This window comes from Neovison vison, chromosome 13 (assembly GCF_020171115.1).
Source record: "Neovison vison isolate M4711 chromosome 13, ASM_NN_V1, whole genome shotgun sequence".
Classification (NCBI taxonomy): domain Eukaryota; kingdom Metazoa; phylum Chordata; class Mammalia; order Carnivora; family Mustelidae; genus Neogale; species Neogale vison.
The window spans coordinates 97,971,032-97,992,818 of NC_058103.1; the positions used below are offsets into that span (position 1 = coordinate 97,971,032).

Sequence of the window (21,787 nt, forward strand, 5' to 3'; positions counted from 1 at the left end):
AACAAAACAAAAATAGATTCATAGATACAGAGAACAAGTTTTGGTTGCCAGAGGGGAGAAAGGTGCAGGGTGGGCAAAATAGGTGAAGGGGATTAAGAAGTACCAAATTCCAGTTATAAAATAATTCAGTTGACAAGACTATAAAATTCAACATGGGGAATAAAGTCAATAATATTGTAGTAATTTTATATGGTAACAAATGGTAACTCTACTTATCATGGTGAACTTTTATTTATTTATTTATTTTTTAAAGATTTAAAAAAAATCTTCACTCCACTCAATGTGGAACTTGACATGAGGGGTCGATCTCACAACCCTGAGATCATGACCTAAGCTAAAATCAAAAGACAAACACTTGGGGTGCCTGGGTGGCTCAGTGGGTTACGCCTCTGCCTTCGACTCTCGTCGTGATCTAGGGTCTTGGGATTGAGCCCTGCACTGGGCACTCTGCTCAGCAGGGAGCCTGCTTCCCCACACTCTCTCTCTCTCTCTGCCTGCCTGCCTCTCTGCCTACTTGTGATCTCTGTCTGTCAAATAAATAAAATCTTAAAAAAAGAAAAGTCTTAAAAAAAAAGTCAAACATTTAACCAACTGAGCCACCCAGGTGCCCCAATGTGAGGATTTTTAAAATAACTTTATGCCAATGAATTTGAGAATTTAGGTGAAATGGACAAATCCTTAGGAAAATAGAACTTATTATTAAAACTTACAAAAGGGTGCCTGGCTGGCTCAGTTGGTTAAGCATCCAACTCTGATTTCAGCTCAAGTCATGGTCTCAGGGTTATGGGATCAAGTCTCACACACCAGGCTCAATGCTCAACAGGGAGTCTAGTATCAGGTCTATAATGAGCAGTTAGTATTTAAGACTAGTGACTTGTGTTGTTACAGGGCTTCACTAACACTTCACTAATATATCACTAATACTGATGTTGTCTTCCCAAAATATCTTTTATATAAATGGGGGGTCCCTCATGATAAATTGGATACTCTTACTATAGCACATACAAATTAGTCTAAGTCAGGATAATCAAGGTCTGGGGAAATAAATATTTCCAACACTTTTAAATAACTTAGCAAAACAAATTTATTTCTTGCTCAGCATGGTCTACTAACTCAAATTACACTTAAACAATTAACTGCCATTGATTTAAGTTAGCAATAATTTTATATGTGCAGTGTGTGTGTATATATGTATAATTTTTCCACTGACATGCACTCAAGAATATACTAATTAGCTAGTATGCTTACTGTGACTGAAGACAGGAAATCTGTACTCGATCTTAGCCAAAAGGCCGAGAAGCAATGAAGACAGGAAATCTGTATTTAAAGTCCTTATTTACAGTTAAGGAATATGCATGAAGTCCGTATAAAGTTTTCATGCAGCCATGTTTTGATTTTCACTAAGATGTTAGAATTCCTTGTAGTATAAACTTTCCTGCTTGGCAATTTAGCCTTCCTCTAAAGACCCCATTATTCCTATTACTGTTTTTGCAATAAACACCGTGGACAACAAAAAAATACTGCATTTAAAAAGTGACTGATTGGCTATATTATTGCCTCAGATATTCCTATCTTCTGCACTGTACATTTGTGAGACAGACAGGGCTTATACAGACTGGGAGATTAATGAGATCTTTACAAAAATATTCCATTTTCAATGTCTACTTAGTATTCAAAATTCTATCTAGTTTGACAGTTCCAACAAGAACAGTGTTTGGAACTTTGCCAAAGGCAAGTTTATTGGTCATGAAATAGCTCTAAAATGTAAATAGTTTGGAAGAAAAGTGGTATTTGTGTCAAAGACCTAGTTCTTATCCAAGTCACCTAAAGATAAGCAGTTTAGCAACAGAAAATGTCATGTTCACAAGATAGTCTAATCAGTACATCTAATAACAAAGAACTAAAATGGGTATGCATGTGTGTGAATATGTGTGTGAGTGTGTGTGTATGTGTGTGTGTGTCTTGATGGATTTAAAGCCTTAATTCCAACAAAAATCCAAAATTTCACATAAAACACTGGGAAGCTGTGCAACATACTAATTAAGAATTCAGGCTTCTAACTAGTCCTTCTGGGTTTGAATCCTGGCCTGTCACTTATTAATTCTGTCTTTAAGAAAGTTATTTAACTTGTTTACAACTCAGTTTCCTCATATATCATATGGGTTTAAAGAATAACTACTTCACAGTAGAATTAAATGAGTTAATGTATGTAAAGGGTTTAGATCAGTGCCAGGCACACTGAAAGTATTAAGTGTTAGTAAATCCACCACAATCCACTGCTTAAAAAAAGAAACAAAGTGAGAGAAAGAACTTTCAATTAAAAAGTCAAAGTTCAAAATTTTAAATATCATGAGAAGTTGTTCATATACTTTCAACCTAATGTCTACCGAGGTTTCAAAACCTTCACTACTCCACAAAACAGTATATTATTCCTATACATGATGATCCAATCAAGTGAACTCCTAAATAAGCACTTGGACATAAAGACTAGAACATTACAACTGTTGTTTAAAACCTTATAATCATTATTAACAGATTATTTAGAATATAAGACCATATATAATTAGATGCTGAACTCTGTGGTAAAGAACACGTATCTTGACTAAGACAACAGGGAATTCCATGAGAGCTGATACAAAGATACCTAATGTACTATAGGTAGCTCCAGTACAAAGAGCTTACTCCACATTATGCCAACCATAGAGAGGGCCAAATAAACGAACCCATCCTTACCTCCTTCCTACAAAAAAAGAAAAAAGAAAAGCTTAAAAAATATTTGGCTAATGTTATTCCTGATATCAAAAGTCAGACTTTTTTATGTATATTGTGCTACTATTCGTATATATAATACCATAGGCACTTAATTTCACCAGCAGAGTTGTGCTGGGCTGCTCATTCTGAAAATAAAAAACAAAAGTCCCTATTTAATTGTAATTTAATTTAATTGTAATTTAATTTTTACAAAAAACAGACCAACTCTACCGTCCATGTTAAGTTTAATACTGACATAATTTCTGGCCTAAAAATCATAGGCCTGGGAATAATCTTAAAAACCACGGTCCAATTACTCTACAGACAAAAAGGAGTTTAGATCTAAGGAAGTTTAATGATTTGTCCTAAGTCACACAGCTAGTATTGGCTGTACCAACATTAGAACTCAGCTATGCTGATTAGATTCTAAGGGTCTGTTTTCCATTTCAATCTACTGCCTGTACTGATCTCTGTGCAACACCAAAATGAATAATAAGTAAGTAAATACATAAATAGACTCAGGTAATGCTTTTACATCATCCTATTTAATATTGTATTTTGCCCTAAAGTAAAACAATAAAACAAAAGAAATAATAAATTCTGGAGTTTTTTCTTACCAAGTATCAACAAATATTCAGCACTTTTTAAACAAAAAATCTATAATTTGACTGCTTATATATACTGAAACAATTTCCCATATTATTTTATCATATTTGAAATATTTTCTACATTTATTGATTTGAGAATTTTAGTATGCTAGAGATAAATACTAAATAATTAATGACTTGCCTATAGATGGATTTACAAATACACAATAAGACCACTAATACAATGAATATGTTAAGAAAAACTCTTACAAGTCACAATTCTACATATAGTCGTTTAATTTGACAGTATAACATTACTACGGGGTAAAATACCATTAAGATAAAGACAGCTTAATCACTGCACAAATGGAATTTATTGATCTACCATAAAATGGGTTTATTGACCAGTTTAAAGTATTATTTCCAAGCTATACAAGTTTGTTTTGCAAATGTTACACTATGTATCATTTATAAGAGTTTAATTAGATTAAAAGGTTCTAGTACTATAAATGAATTTTTGAGATACATATTTTTATTACTAACAGCAATTCATACATGTACTATTTCTGATTCATACATGATTTTATCTTCAAGGAAGTTAATAATATTGCTAATATCATTAGAGATATTTTTTGAGACACATATTGGAGACTTAATCATATAATTACCATTGATAAGTGTTCTGTTGGTGGTTCCCTCATGTAACATGTATAAAATAAGTCTTTCAAAAGTGAAGCCCCTTAAGATTGAAGAAAACACTACAAAGGCTGAGAGGATGTAAGGCTTATCTAATTATTAGTTTCTCTCCAAGAGTTTTAAAACTTTGGAGAGATTTTCTAATAATTTTCATTATTTTTCCAGTAGTAGGAGAGGCAATATAGTATAATGGATAAGCACTGACATTTAGCTAAAAAAACAAAAACAAAAACAAAAACAAGGGTTCAAATTCTGACTCTGCCACTACCAGCTATGTTACCTTGGATAAATTTTCTTTATTTGTAAAATGTGGGTAATCATACATACCATGTAGGCTAATTGTGAGGATCAAGTTAAATAACATGGAAATAAAAGGACCTGGTTTGGACTCAACCAAAGAACAGCTGCTCAAAAGAAGTCAAACTCCAAACTTCCTCAATTCCCCAAATTCAGAAATGGTGATTGGGATGGCTGGGTGGTTCAGGCAGTTATGTCAGGCTCCCAGCTGAGTGATAAGTCTGCTTCTCCCTCTCCCTTTGCTGCTCTCCTTACTTTCGCGAGTGCTCTCTCTCTGTCTTAAATAAATAAAATCTTTAAATAAATATAAATAAATAAAATTTGCTGCTTTGAATTCAGACTGCCATTGATCATAATAGTAACCACCACCCTGGTTTTAGCCACTAGAATCAGTAATGTAATCATACTACCAAACAGATTATTTAAAGAGATAGGCTCATTCTAAAGTAGATAATAAAGTCATCTTCCCATTTGTAATGACTTCTAATAATGTTATTTTCATAATCTGAATATGTAAATAAAATATTCCTCAAGCTGCCTTTCTCCTGTTGAAATTGGGAATAACTCACTTTGTTAACTAGAATCCATTATCAACAGAATCAAATCATAATTACCCAAATGTTATGATGTGACAGGAAGGTTATCCTTTAAGGCTTATACGTATTTTAAGCATACATTCTATGAAATTCTCGAGAGGACTTTATATAGCATAGAAACAGAAAAATCTATTTAAATAACTTGGCATCCCTGCACTTAGCCTAATAGATTAAACACAGGCCTTCACAAAACAGAAAAAGTAAATATAAAGCTTCAATAGGATAAAAATCAGTCACTAAAACTTTATGTCTTCATTTTATTCCATTAGAAGCTAAATTCAAACTAAAAACTTAGTTACTGAATTACAGGATTTTTTGATAGTAGTCTTTGAAATGCAAGAAAGTAGATGATGAGTATTCCACACATTTTCATTAATTCAGTTCAATGAAGCAACATCGTATTTTCAAGCAGTCAATTTAAATGTTTATGTAAATTGGGGCAAATTTAAAAATATTCATTCCTAATCTCTTTACCTAATATTAACTGATTAGTTATAAGAATATAACAAAAGCTGAATACGGTGACAGACATCCCAAGAAAGTATCAGGTTTACTTGTTCAGTTAAAAGGAGAAAGATCTCACCAAAGACCTTAAGATTTCTTTTTCTACCAGTGACATTTGTCAATCCAAAGCAACCTCTAGCACGAGCAGAATTTACTACATTTCCCTTGCCTTGCAAGTATATTTAGTCACAGACGTAATCTATGAATAGATTCTCATAAAGCAATCTAGCTTTAGACAATAATGAAATTATCATTCAAATACTCAGCTATATAAAAAGTTATATTCGTTCCACTATAGTAAGTACAAAAAGCCAAACTCATATATGGAAATGCATATTTATTATAAAATATAGCTAAATAGCCAGAGATGATAGCAAGTAGTTCAATCAAAACTATATTGGAGGACCCCTGGGTGGCTCAGTGGGTTAAGCCTCTGCCTTTGGCTCAGGTCATGATCTCAGGGTCCTGGGATCGAGCCCCACATTAGGCTCTCTGTTCAGTGGGGAGCCTACTTCTCTCTGCCTACTTATGATCTCTCTCTATTAAATAAATAAACAAAATCTTAAAGAAAAAAACTGTATTGGAAAAGACTCTATCCACCTGGTTGATCACAAAAGGAGAAAATCAAGAGAAATAAAAGGGACCAGCTACCCATTCACAAATCTGGATAGCTTATTAACATTATTGGTCATTCAGGAAATGCAAATTAAAACCACTACACATACATTAGAACAGAAAAGACAAAAACGAACTGATAATACCAATGTGCTAATAAAGAGGATACAGAGCAATAGGAACTCTCATACTCTGGTGATAAGAATGCAAAACTGTATAGCCACTTGGAAAAAAGTCTGGCAGTTTCTTAGAAAATTGAATATTTAAAGTCCATAATCCCACTCCTAGGTATTTACCCAAGTGAAAACAAACAAAAACCACGCAAAAAATACAAAACAAACAAACAAAAAACCCTTCATGTAAATGTAATAGTAGCTTTATTTGTAATTGCCCAAAGCTGGAAACAACCCAGATTTCTCTCAACAGGTAAATGGATAAACAAACTCTGGTATGCTACATGGCAATAAAAAGGAACATACTAGTGATTTATACAATAGATAAGTGAATATTAAATGCATATTGTTAAGTGAAAGAAGCAGGTCCTAAGAGACTACACATTATGAAACTCCAATTATACAAAATTCTGGAAAAAGCTAACTAAAAACATAAGTACTTGCTAGGCTTTGGGAGAGGTGGGAAAAGGGGTTGACTACGAAAGGGCAACACAAGAACATTTTGTGGGTGATGGAACTCTTGTTAGCAGATATAGGACTCTGTGCATTGCCACAGAACTATATAACACAAGGAGTGAATTTTATTGAATATAAATGTTTTAAAAAACCAAACCAGAGAGTCTGGAAAACTGAAGATGGAATGCAAACTGCGATAAATTGAACCTAACTGTATGACAAATGAATGACATAGAAGACTGAAGGGGATATGGGAGAAAAGACCTGACTTAACAAGCTTTGGAAAAGAGCATTTTGGGTGCCCGGGTGGCTCAGTGGGTTAAGCCTCTGCCTTCAGCTCAGGTCATGATCTCAGGGTCCTGGGATCGAGCCCCACATCGGGCTCTCTGCTCAGTGGGGAGCCTGCTCCCCCCCACCCCGCCACCGCCTGCCTCTGCCTACTTGTGATCTCTGTCAAATAAATAAATAAAATCTTAAAAAAAAAAAAAAGGCATTTTGACTGGATTCTGTGAGAATAAAGATAGAAAAAATTGTACACAAACACTGTATTCTGGTAAATTGTTTCTCACAGGAGTATGGGTGAGCAATTCTGAAACTACCATACACGGATAATAAATATATAATTATACTGCAGATGAGACTCAGGTTTCTCACTGTGGGTAAAATAAGTTACAAATAAGCAAAAGGAAAATGCTAGAATAATCCCTATGGTGCTAGACTAGAGATGGAAGTATCAGTATCAAATAATGTTTTATATATATACAGATAGTACATACAGAAATAAACACAGATGTGTGTATATATTTGGCTTAGTATACATCATACATTTCCTAGCTCTGAAAGGCCTAGAAGTTAACGCCTGGGTAGCAATGAGCACACCTAGCACCCAGATGTTGGCTTTTAAATACTATTCTCCAATAAGCTGGACCTGGGCTACTTGGAGATGTGGGTGATTTCAGGCTTGGGGAGGAAAAATATTAGATGAGCCGGAAGCATCTTGTGGGGCCAGAGAGTAAGAAATGGCTGGAAAGAACAAAAGACCTGTTGAAAGGACACAGACGCAAACTCCAAAGGGCTCCCAGTGGCCAAAACTGAAACAATCTGAGCAACAAAAGGTATCAATACTAGTACTGATCCTAATCCAGAGAATAAAATAAAAATCCATCAGTATGTGAGGATATAAATAAATGATTAAATAAAATAAATCAATGTGGGGAAGGACAACTCTTTCTTATAGAATTATAATTAATAAATGTAGAAGAGGGCGCCTGGATGGCTCAGATGGTGAAACATCTGTCTTTGGCTCAGGTCATGATCTCAGGTTCCTGGGATCCAGCCGCACATCAGGCTCCCTGCTAAGCTTCCCCTCTCTCTCTGCCTGCCTCTCTGCCTACCTGTGACCTCTCTCTGTCAAATAAAATAAAATCTTTAAAATAAATAAATAAATGTAGAAGACAGGCATGGGATAGATAAATAAATAGATAAATCACCAACAAAACAACAGACTAATCGTTGCTTCAGTCAAGATCCACAATCAATGCTAAAATTAGTGGCCAAATTTTTAAAAAGAAATAGGGTATTTGTGTAACTTCAAAGTATTTTCCCCTAAAACATTTATTAAGGGAAAAATAGTAAATTTACAGTGGAGAAATCTGGCAGAAACCTCTATAACCAGGTGATAAAGGTTAATAAAATCACCAGTAATGAGACATGCTGACATCATATAACCCCTGGTTATCATATGCTGAGGAGGACACATCACCTCTCTGGCATACTTTTCCAAAATCTCTAAGTTTACTTTAATTAATTAATTAACTTATTTATTTAAAAAAGATTTTACTTATTTATTTGACAGACAGAGATCACAAGTAGGCAGAGAGGCAGGCAGAGAGAGAGGGGGGAGCAGGCTCCCTGCTAAGCAGAAAGCCCAATGCGGGGCTCGATCCCAGGACCCTGGGATCATGATCTGAGCCGAAGGCAGAGGCTTAACCCACCGAGCCACCCAGGCACCCCATCTAAGTTTACTTTAACCATGAGAAAACACCAGAGAAAACCACATTGAATGATATTCTACAAATGTCTACTTGATCAGTCTTCTTGCAAAGTGTGAATGAAAAATAAGGGAAGACCGAGGAACTGTCAACAATTGGAGGAAATGAAGGAAACATAACAAATAAATGTAATGTGGGATCCTGAAAAAAGAACAGTAGTGGAAATACTGGTGAAATTCTAGTAAAGTCCATAGTTTAGTAGTCTACGGTGATTATTTAGTTTTGATCACTGTACCAAGGCTATATCATATGTTAACATTAGGAAAAGCTGAGTGAATAATATAGAAAAACCACATACTATCTTTAGAACTTATTTCCACATCTAAAATAATTCTAAAGTAACAAGTTGTTTTAAAAAGATCTTTAAAAAAAAAGCCTTTATTCCTCTCTTTCAAAAGTATAGCAAATCTTGTGAATAAAACTTTTTAAGAGTTTATTTGCAAGAAAAGAAAACAACTATGTATAAACAAAGGCTTTAAAAATATATCACTTAAAGTTTAAGAAAACCCCATAGTGATCAATTAAAGTAATGTGTTCTTGCATTATCTCCTGTGAGGATAAACTTTAAAGGCTCATTTCTGTATTAGTTTCTTTATAACCCTAAAGACTATACAATGACATCATCAGGGTCTAAAAAATCTGTCCCCTAGAAATGTATGTTGAAATCCTAACCCCCATTGTGATGGTACTTGGAGGTGGGGCTTTGGGAGGTGATCAGATCATGAGAGGAGAGCCCTCATGAATGAGATTAGTGTGCCCTTAGAAAGGAGGCCCCAGAAGGCCTGGAAGCGGGCATTAGTACAGAAAAAACTTCAGTAAAAGCTGTCTAGTGTTGGAGAGGAGAAGGAAAGGGATCTACCCAAAAGAAACTGGAAATCTCTCCCCATTCTCTCATGTTCAGCCTCCTGTAGCAGCTGTGGCAATTGAGGCCCATTAGGATCCTAAAACTCTGAGGAAGGGGAAACCTTCCTCTGTGATTATAGGAGCTGTCATCCCAAGAGGATATGGTGAATCTCTGTTTGCTTTTTCTCTGTTGTTCTGCTACTTGGCCCTGGATATGGGCACAGTTGTAGGGAATGCACATTAGAGAAGAATAAATAAAGCTCCACCTTTCTAGTCAGAGAATAGAAAAGGGAGCCCCAGGGAATCAGAAATTACTGGGAGATCCCAGAGAAGAAGCTTAGGAAAGCAGTTGTTCAAGTTGTTTATGAACTCCCCAGGCTCACTCTCAAGCAGCCTATGTGTGGATCTGACCCAAACAAGTACATAATAGACTTTGAGACTTGAACTATGATACAGACCACTACCCAAGTTCCAGACCGACCCAAGTGTGGTGCACATGTAGGACAGATCCAAATAACATGGCAAAGGCTTTGAAAATTTAACTAATACTGTAAACAGAACCAACAGGAACTTGGTCTTAACCTAATGTGGTTATTTGCCTATAAAAACAAATATATCAACATTCTACATGGGATTTGAACAAGATGCAAAGTTTCATAACATACCAAACTGCCCAGAATATAACCCAAAATTACTTGGCAAATGAAGAACCAGGAAAATCTTGACTTGCATGAGAAAAGATGCCTACACCAAGAAAATACAGACGCTGGAACTATCTGAGGAAGATATTAAAGATATGAGACCAACAATTATAGAATGCTTCACCAAGTAAAAGCAAACATTCTTGAAACAAATGGAAAATATAAAGTCTCAAAAAAGAAACAGAAGATTTAAAAAAAAGAACCAAATACAAATCTCAGAAGTGAAAAAAATACCAATAACCAAAATTAAAAACTCACTACATGAGCTCAACAGAACAGAGATGACAGGGCACCTGGGTGTCTCAGTAAGTTAAGTGTCTGCCTTTGGCTCAGGTCATGATCCCCAAGTTAGTCCCAAGTCTGGCTCCCTGCTATGCAGGGAATCTGCTTCTCCTTTTCCCTCTGTCCCTCCCTGCCACTTGTATTCTTGTTCTCTCACTTGCTTTCTCTCCCTCTCTCTCAAATAAGTAGAATCTTAAAAAAAAAAAAGAGAGAGAGAGAGAGATGACAAAAGATGAAGTCAATATACTTAATACAGATAAACTGAAATCACCCAATGTGAACAATAGAGAAAAAGATTTAAAAAAAAAAAAAAAAAAAGATGAGTGCCTCAGACCCCACATTTGTGACACTAGAATCCCAGCAAGAGAGGAGTTCAGTATTTGCTGATTTGTTCAAAGACAAACTTAAAGTTTTAAGAAGCTCAGCAGATTCTCCAAACAGAATAAATACAAAGAAATATATGACCAGCCAGATACTAATAAAACCTCAGAAAACTTTAGACAGAAAGTCTTGAAAGCAGCCAGAAAAATTCAGTATTACCTAGAGGGGAAAAGTGTTCAAGTGACTGTGCATCTATTTTCAGAACACATGCAGGTCAGTAGGGAGTAGAACATTTTTAAAGTGCTAAAAGAAAAGAACTGTCAACCCAGAATTCCATAGCCAGCAAAAATATCCTTCAGTGATAAAAGTGAAATAAAGACATTCTTAGATGAAGGAAAACTTAAAGAATGTTTTGACAGCAGGAGTGCTTTAAAAGAATTGCTAAAGGAAATTCTTCCAACAGATGGTAAATAACACCATAAGGGAACTTTGAAACATCAGTAAGGAAGAGCAATGTAATTGTCAAATATATAATTAAATATAATAGACCATTCTTAGCCTCTAAATATGTTTGATAGTTGAAAGCCTGAAGTATAACATTGTGTGATGGAGCTTTCAATGTATTTCATTTAACATAATATATAACACAAGAGTATAAAGTGGGTGGGGTGGTAAAGGGACTGTATACTGGTAGAGTTTCTATCTGACACATTAAGTAGTAAAATCTTGATTCTAAGTAAACTGAAAAGCACACTGTAATCTCTAGAGCAATCACTAAAAAACAAACTATAAAAACACAATCAACAAATTATAATGGAATACCTAGCCAATACACACACACACACACACACACAGAGAGAGAGAGAGACAAATCAAATACTCCAAAAGAAGGCAGGAAAGGGAAAATAGATAAAAACAGGAGCAACAAATGGAAAAAAAGAACAAGAAAATGGTAGAGGTAAATTCAAATACATCAATAATTACATTAAATGTAAAAGATCTAAACACACCAATTAAAGGAAAGTCAAAAAAGAATAGTAAAAGAAACATTCTTTAACTATAATAGCATAACTAGTAAGCCAGTGCTAAAAGACGCCAGGAGTCAAGAAAAGTGAACACCTTCAGAAGATGGCAGGAATAAGAAAATATATTAATCCACTGACCTTCCAGAAAGCAGTAACCATCTTGCTGACACCTGGAATATAGCCCAGTGAAATAGGCTTCAAACTTCTGAGCACCAGAACAGTTAAGACAAAAAATTTGTGCTGTTTAAACCACTGTTTCTGGTAATTTGTTAAAGCAGCAATAGAAAAATAATATGCTGCATCATAAAAGAAACCTTTACAAAAAAAATTTTAAATCATACAAAAGGATGTTATCTGTAACAAAATTAGAGTAGATGCCAATAACAGAAAGGACCAAGAAAGAAAAGGAAATTTCAAAACACACTTGTATGTAATCCATGGACCAGAGGGGAAATAGAAAGTATTTTGAACCAAACAAAAATAAGACACATATCAAAATTTGTGGGGTACAGCTAACACATTACTTAGAGGATGTTATAGCATTAAATACTTAAGTTAGAAAAAAGAAAAGTCTGAAATAATCTAAGCTTTTAAGAGACTAGAAAAAAGAAGAGCAAACTAAAAAGTAGAAGGAAGTAAATAGTAAAGCAGGAATCAATGAAATCGAAAAGAACAAATAAATACAGAAAATCAACTAAAACCTAAACTGGCTCTTTGAAAAGATCAATACAAGCAAGACTGACAAAGACAAAAAGGAAGAAGACATAAATTCTCAATATCAATACAAACGAAGAGATTTCACAATAGATCATACAAATATTTAATTAACATGGAAATACTGTGAGCAACTCTATGCACATAAACTCAAGAACTTCCTAAAATGACAAACTATAAACATTCACTTAGAATAGTATGGATGTGTTGCACAGAAGTATCAGATAAGTTGAATTTTAGTTAAAAACTTAAAAAAAAAAAAAAAAAAAAAAAAAAGAAGGAATTCTTCAGGCCCAGATGTCTTCAATAATGAAATCTACCAAACATTTAAAAAAGAGGTTAACTCCAGACTGGTAAGACTGGAAAGTAAGAAATAAAACTGTCCCTATTTGCAAAGAACATTACTGTCTACACAAAAAATTCCAAGGAATACAAACAAACAAACCACTCCTGGAACTAATAAGTGAACTTATCATGGTCAAAAAATACAAGGTCAATATCAATTATATCCCTATATACTAAACAACAAACACTTTGGAACCCCCCAATTTTTAAATAATGCCATTTATAATAGTTCCATAGAAACAAATTCCTTAGGTATAAAATCTGATAAAAACATGTATAGGATCTGTATGCTAAAAACTACAAAATGCTGATAAAGTAAATCAAAGAAGACATAAGTGAATAGAAGGATATACTGATTTCACAGATTGGAAAAGTCAAAATAGTAAAAATGTCAATTCTTTCCCAAACTGGTCTACAGATTTAACACAATAAAAATCCCAGCATTTTTTGCTATGATAGCAAGCTGATTTTCAAACTAATATGGAAAGGCAAAAAATCTAAAATAGCCAAAGCTATTAAAAAACAAATGAAAAAGAGGAAATTGGAGGAACAATACAATCCAATGGAACAGAACAGTTTCTACAAATAGCTCCACACAAACAAAGGTTCAAAGATAATACAATGAGAAAAGGATAGGCTTTTGACATATTGTGTTGGAAGAACTGAACATCCAAATATAAAGAAAAAAATGAATTTTTACCTAAACCTCTCATTTCATATAAAAAATTAGGTCAAGCTGGGGCACTTAGGGGGCTCAGTCATTAAGTGCCTGCCTTTTGCTCAGGTCTTGATCCCGGAGTCCTGGGATAGAGCCCCCTCCCTGCTCAGCAGCAAGCCGCCTTCTCCTTCTACTACTCCCTCTGCTTGTGTTCCCTCTCTTGCTGTGTCTCTGTCAAATAAATAAATAAATAAAATCTTTTTAAAAAATTAGCTCAAATGGATACATAAAATATAAAACTATAAAACTTTTTATACAACACCCCCCCCCGACCCAGGACAAAATTTTTGTGACCTAGGGCTAGCTAGGTAAAGAGTTCTTAGCTATGACATCAAAATACAACCCAGTAGGGTACCTGGGTGGCTCAGTGGGTTGAGCCTCTGCCTTTGGCTCAGGTCATCTCAGGGCCCCCGCATCAGGCTCTGGGCTCAGTGGAGAGCTTGCTTCCTCCTCCCCATCTGCCTGCCTCTCTGCCTACTTGTGATCTGTCAAATGAATAAATAAGTAATCTTTAAAAAAAAAAAATCCAGAAAGTAAAAAAGGATAAATTGGACTTTATCAAAATTAAAAACTTCTGCTCTAGAAAGTTAGCTAATATAATATAAAGACAAGCTACAGACAGGGAAACAATGTTTGTAAATAACATATTCAACAAAATATTTGTATCCAGAATATATAAAGAACTCTCAAAACTCAACAGGAAGAAAACAATCCAATTTTTTTGTTAAGATTTTATTTATTTACTTGACACACAAGTAGGTAGATCGGCAGAGAGAGGGGAGGAAGCAGAACCCCCACTGAGCAGAGAGCTGGATGGATGGATGGATTCAGGGCTCCATCCCAGGACCCCAGGATCACGACCTGAGCCGAAGCCAGAGGCTTTAACCCACTGAACCACCCAAGCACCCCAAAACAATCCAATTTAAATGTGAACAAAAAGCACACTGATTAGAATGGCTAAAATTTAAAAAAAACAAAAACAAAAAACCAGGGGCACCTGGGTGGATCAGGTCATGATAAAGCCCCGCATTGGGCTCCCTGCTCAGTGGGAAGCCTGCTTCTCCCTCCCCCCTGCTTGTGTTCCCCCCTCACTGTGTCTCTCTCTGTCAAATCAGTAAATAAATCTTTTTAAAAACAGCAAAAATAAATAAAATGAAAACAAAAACACAAACCAATAACATAGCAAAAGAAAACGCTGCCAAAGATGCAGAGCAATAGGAACTCTCATTCATTGCTCGTGGGAATGAAAAATGGCACAACCACTTTGAGAAACAATTTGGCGGTTTCTTATAAAGTTAAATTTACACTTATACATCCCAGCAATCAAGCTCCTAGATTACTTACTCAAGTGAACTGAAAGCATAGTCACACAAAAATCTATACATGACTGTTTAATAGAAGCTTTACTCACGATCAACAAAAACTGAAGGAACCAAGATGTCCTTCAACAAGTTGTTAAGAACAAACAAAAAATGATTAAAGGTAATAATTTAGGTGAAACAAATTTTATTTAACACTTTATGAAGTGGACAGTCTCTATTCCAATAAGTAAAAATGAGGCAGAAGACAGGAAGCTTCTACAGGATAAAGAATAAAGAAAAAGGAAGGAAAAAAATGAAAAATATCTGATTGGCTAGAACCACACAGTCAACCTCATTTGGGGTGAGAAGGCCCAGAGTTGGCGTGGTGTTTAGGGATTGTCTTATCAGAGAGCCTGTGTTTTTGGTGAAGTGGAGCATTTATAGAGATACGGTTTCAGTTTGCTGGTGTGGCACCTGGAGGAGGAGCAGCTTTATCTTGGGCCTAGAAAGTTATTTCAGTAAGAAGAATGGATAAAATAATTGTGGTAAATCCATACAATAGAATACTCTGAAGGAATAAAAAAAACTGAACTATTTGATTCATAAGACCAACAAGGAGAAATCTTAAATGCACTTCACTAAGTGAGAAGTCAGATTCAAAAAGTTACATATTATATGACTGCATGTATATGACACACTTGAGAAGGCAAAACAACATGGAAAGAAAAGAGATTAGTGGTTGTCAGGGATTGGGGGATGTGGGAATGGCTAACTACAAAGCAGGTGTGTGAACTGAGATGTGGGATGGGCAGACCTTTGGGACTGAGCCCTTAACATGTGGAATTTGCTACTATCTCCAGGTAGATGGTGTCAGAACTTAGTGCAACTTTGTGATTTATAACAAATACACACATGTGGTCATTCAGACGACCAAAACATATTTTTCATATATATTTATACTTCATCCATGGTTCCTGGCTCACAGTTCCCAAACCCTTGGAACTTCCTGAGTAATAAGAGCAAGGGAAACATCCTTTGTTGTATTTGGCCTCTTGGCCTCAGTTCCTATAATCACTTCAGAGCCATAAAGGTGAAATGGGTGACTTGTTAGTTGTAATAAGCTCCTTTCCACCACAACTGGATTTACAGAAAGTAACTGAGGAAGGAAGGTTTCTGGAAGAACCAATCCTGGGATTAGGAAGTTGGAAACTTAGTTCCACCCCATGAACCTCCAGGGAGGGGAGAAGGAATACAGTCTGAATCAAGTGCCATGGCCAATAATTTAATCAATTGTGTTTATGTAATGAAGCCTCCATAAAAACACAACAGGAGGGACGCCTGGGTGGCTCAGTTGGTTGGACGACTGCCTTCGGCTCAGGGCGTGATCCTGGAGTCCCGGGATCGAGTCCCACATCAGGCTCCCAGCTCCATGGGGAGTCTGCTTCGCTCTCTGACCTTCTCCTCGCTCATGCTCTCTCTCACTGTCTCTCTCTCTCAAATAAATAAATAAAATCTTTAAAAAAAAAAAAAACACAACAGGAAGGGTTTCAGAGAACTTCTAGGTGGTGGATACATGGGCATTTGGAGAGCAGTGTGCTCTCAGAGGGCATGGAAGCTTTGCACCCTTTTCCCATACCTTGCCCTAGACTTATCTTCCATCTGGCTGTTCCTACGTTATATACCTTTTTAATAAGCCAATAATCTAGTAAGTTAAATGTTTGAGTTCTGAAAACTACTCTAACAAATTAATCAAACCCAAGAAGGGAGTCATTGGAAGGCAGCTATGCTCACCACTATACCACCAACGCAAAGGGAGTCATTGGAACTTCTGATTGATAGCTTGTTGGTCAGAATCACTGGTGACAATCTCGGCTTGCACCTGGTATATGAACTGAGGTATGGAGTGCACAGTCATATGGAATTGAGCCCTTAACCGATACTATCTCTGGGTAGATTGTCAGACATTTAGTTGAATTGTAGGACACCCAGCTGCTGGTTGGTGTGGGGAACTCCTCTGCCCTATACATGCACATATACACAGGTTGTTAACTGGGTCCAGCACTGTTTAATAGGAGAACACTCGGTGTGATGAAACTGTCTGTATGGTACTGGGATAGTGACTGATGACCCTGTGCATTTGTCAAAATCCACAGAACTGTACATGCAAAAAGTGAACTTTAATGTATGCAAATTTTTAAAAAAGATTTTATTTATTTATTTGACAGATGGAGATCACAAGTAGACAGAGAGGCAGGCAGGGGGTGGAGGGGAGGCAGGCTCCCTGCTGAGCAGAGAGCCTGATGCTATGCAGGACTTGATCCCAGGACCCTGGGATCATGACCTGAGCAGAAGGCAGAGGCTTTAACCCACTGAGCCACCCAGGCACCCTTAATGTATGCAAATTTTTAAAAATCAACTAAGATGCTAGGGAAATTTTAAGATAGAATGCAGTCTGTGACAAATGCGTCTGACTGTATTGCAAATGAAAGGCAAACACCCCACTGAAGAGGTTAGAAGGAAAATAAGCTGACCTAAGTAACTTTGGAAAACAGTATTTTAAATGGAAACTTTAAGGCTAAATACAAAAGGACCCATACATAAACACAGTACTCTAGTTGGTAAATTTATTTTTTATAATAGCAATGGTTAATTCTAAATTTACTTTTTACATGTACACCGCGGTGGAACAAAAATGTAAATAAGCCAGGTTTCTCATTCTCAAGAAAAGTTAGTAGTTAAGCAAAAAGGAGAAGGCTGGAATGAACCTTATGGTACTGGAGCAGAGTCACAGACTTTGGTATGAACTTAACATATATACTGCTTACATAATACACAAATACATAAATACATAATTATAATGTGTACATACACACAGATTAGCATACAGATGTATAATTCCCACCTTTATCCTCTGAAAAGGCTTAGAAACAGTGACACCCCAAGAGTAAGGAGTACATCCAGCACCCAGACACTGGTCTCTAAACACAATTCTCTAATACAAGAAACCAGAGCTCAGAGAATGACTGAGGCTAGGAATAGGGTGGAGAAAATATAAGATGAGTTTGGAGTATCTTGTAGTGCCAGAAATCAAGGCACTATTCAACAAATGTCAAAGGGATACAGGGTTCAACAATGAAATAATTTTAGCAACAAAACAAATAACATTCATTGGGTTATAAGCCAATGTATAAAAATAAGTATTCATAATGACCTAAATGAATGAAAGAATTAATGAATGAATCAAAGGTAAGGGACAAACTTTCTTATGGAAGAAATCCTAATAATATATGTAGACAGACCATAAAATGAAACCATCACCCCACCTCCTTGAGTGCAGGCTAGAAATAGTGATTCACTTCCAAAGAAGAGATGACGTAAAGACAAAAATAATAATAACTTTACAGGATAGTAACCTAGCAAACACTACCTTAACCAGATGATATCAGATACTCCCTAATATGATGTGATGAGAAGGGTACTTCACTATCATACCTTTGGTATCCTCCCCTAAAATCCTTAACCTCAGTCTAATCAGAAGAAAACATCAAATAAACACAAATTAAGGGATATTCTCCAAAATACCTCACTAGTATTAATACTCAAAATTATCAAGGTTATGAAAAACAAGGGAAGACTAAGAAACTGCCAAAAACCAAAGGAGAATAAGGAGATAGTAAACACAATGTGGAATCCTTAGAACATAAAAAGGAGACTCATGGAAAATCTGACAAAATCTGAGTCTAAAATTTGGAATTTGGTTAACATTAAGGTACCAATGTTGGTTTCTTCATTTTGATGAATGTATTTGGTCTTGGTTTTATAAGATGTTATCATCTGGATGAGAGACATACAGGGATCCTCTATATTATCTTTGCAACTTTTCTACAAATCTAAAATTATTCCCAAATAAAGTTTCTGTTATTTTATAAAGTGGACAAAAGACTTGGAGAGACCCAAAAAGAATACACGTATAGCAAAAAAACACATAACAAAGTGGTTGATATCATTAACTATTAGAAAAATGCAATTTAAAATCATGATTATCAGATATCATTCCAAATCTATTAGAATGGTTGTAATTAAAGAGAATGACCACTTGCAGATGCTGCTGCCCCAGGGCTGCCTGTGCCTATCCAGCCATGGTCACCGCATTGTGTTCTTGGATATCACTGTGGATAGCAAGCACTTTGGCCACGTCTCCTTTAAGATGTTTGCAGACAGAGCTCCAAAGACAGCAAAAAACTTTTGTGCGCTGAGCACTGGGGAAAAGGATTTGGTTATAAAGGTGCTTGCTTTCACAGGATTATTCCAGGATCTACAAGCCAGGGTGGTGACTTCACATGCCATAATGGCACTGGCAGCAAGTCCATCTATGGGGAGAAATTTGATGATAAGAATTTTATCCTGAAGCACACAGGTCCTGGCATCTTCTCCATGGCAAATGTTAAACCCTACATAAATAGTTCCCAGTTTTTCATCTGCAGTGCCAACACTGAGTGGTTGGAGAGCAAATATGTGTTCTTTGGCAAGGTGAAGGAGGGCATGAATACTATAAAAGACATGGAGTGCTTTAGAGCCAGGAATGGCAAGACCAGCAAATGATCACCATTGCTGACTATGGACAAATGTAATAAATTTCACTTGTGTTTTATCTTAACTACCAGACCGTTCCTTCTGTAGCTCAGGAGAGTACCTCTTCACCTCTACCTGTTTAAAATATCCTATAATCTTTGTGCTCTCACCGCAATTCTATAGGTTTTCCTTACTCCCTTCTAAGTCTAGATGGATTACAGAGTTAAGTTTATGATTATGAAATAAAAACTAAACAAATAAAAGAATGACCCTACCAAGTGCTGGCAAATAGACAAAACAACTAGAACAATCACACATTGCTGATGGGACTACAAAGTGGTACAACCAATTTAGAAAACAGTTTGGCAATTTCTTATTAAGTAAAATTATACAATTACCAACAATCTCACTACTATGTATTTACCCAAGAGAAATGAAAACTTGTATTCACAAAAGTCAACAAACAAATGTTTATAACATCCCTATTTAAAATAGTCACGAACTTAAAACAACTCAAAGTCCTTCAATGAATTAAGGGATAAACTGTGGTAAATCCACTAAATCAAATACTACTCAGCAATAAAAATGAATGAAATAATGATATATAAAACAAGTTAGATGAAATATTAAGGCACTATCCTGAGTAAATGCATGTATAACTGTCTCAAATAGCTACATACTTTATGATCCCACTTAGTGGCCATTTTTGAAAAGATAAAACTAAACAACAAAGTGGTTGCCAGGGTGAGATAAAGAGAGTACAACTGTAAGGGCCTATTTAGCCAGAGCAGCTCTATCCGGTTAACAGTGATTTTGTTGTTTATGCAGTAAAACTTAAACTGACCCTGCCCCCACACCTCAGGGAATTTACTTAAAAACAAGTCCCAGAAACCAGTCCCAGGTAACAAAGCCCAAATACAACGGTGGGTCAGGCCAGGTAGAGGTATGCAATCAGTAGGGGCGCATACTGTCTCCCCAGCTACCAAGGAATATGGGCCCCGCCCTCTGGGCACCTTTTGGGTGCCAATTCTGACCAAGGTGATAGGCTAAGTCAAATATCTACTCTAAGGTAAATTGTAATTCAATTGGTCACTTATATGTGACCTAGCATGACTGCGCAGCTTTCTCTGTGTGTTACAATCTCACTGGCCACCTGTGCGTGGTCAGGCCCAACCACATGGCCTTTGCCCTTAAAAGCTAGTCTGTAAGGCAGAGAGAGGTCACCTCTTTGCAAGAGACGGCCCCCGCCGGTCAGTTTGATTCTTGATGCCTGGCGCGAAATAAAGCTTTGCTTGACCTTTGCTTTGTTATCAATCTCGCTCCTTTGACCATGGACCCAACAAAACTACATAGAGATAGCATAAGGGAATTTTATGAACTAATGGAACCATCTGGGTATCTGGATACTGACTGTGATGACAGTTACAAGAAAATCTACACATGTTAAAGTTCATCAACTGTATGCCCACGAGGCAATTTTACTTCATGTTCATTAAAAAATTAATTTCTGCTACTTAAACAAATAACCTTTAAGTCACGAAGATTTTTCCAGGATATTTAGTTTGGGTTTTACAGTCTATAAGAATCCTCTCATTTATTCTGGCTACTTTTAAGATAAAACAAATGAAAATTTCTCTGCTCAGTCCTAACACATAGAATCAATAGCCTAAAAGTCAATTCCTCTAGTCAGTGCATCACCTGCAAAGAGTCTAATCACAAACCTACCTAATTGAAGAGTAAATCTTGACAGGTGCTTAAGGGCATCATAAAAGAACTTTCATTAATAAAAAAAAACAAAACTGATTTATAGCCAGAGAATTCCAGGGAAGGAAAAAAATGTAATTAATTCTACTTCAAATGCATTAAGAACATTCTAACATTCGAGAGTAAAACATAATCATTTGTTTCCACCTTTATTATCAGGCAAAAATTGTTTTACTTGAATAAGAAGGTGAAGCAAAAATGTAAATCAGATAACATAATATTCAGAAATCTACTCTTCTGCAAGAGTTTTACCTGAACTAATACAGCACTACATAAGCTTTCATTATACTGCACATACACACAGAACAAAACATTCAAACCCATACACAACAATTGGTTTAAATTTTAAAATCTAAGTAGAAAGGCACTACGTCTCTTGAAAACACCTTTTATTATTATTTAATCTGACTTCTAGGTTTATCTTAGGTGTTATTTTTTTAAATCATATTCAGGCAACTATTTTATTTAAATAAAA

General features: G+C 35.9%; 1 protein-coding gene and 1 pseudogene across 2 annotated transcripts in view; one reads left to right on the plus strand and one right to left on the minus strand.

Moving 5' to 3' along the window:
• Positions 1-21,787, minus strand: part of GLCE (glucuronic acid epimerase) — a 119,185-nt gene that overhangs the window by 50,122 nt on the left and 47,276 nt on the right. Inside the window, exon 1 of one of the 2 annotated variants that reach the window (XM_044231665.1) lies at positions 13,658-13,748. The exons of the other annotated variant lie outside the window; for it this stretch is intronic. The gene's annotated coding sequence lies outside the window, so the exon portion shown is untranslated. Of the gene's footprint in view, positions 1-13,657; positions 13,749-21,787 lie in introns of those variants that run through there. 2 annotated transcript variants of the gene reach the window in all.
• LOC122894647 lies at positions 19,046-19,607 on the plus strand (annotated as a pseudogene).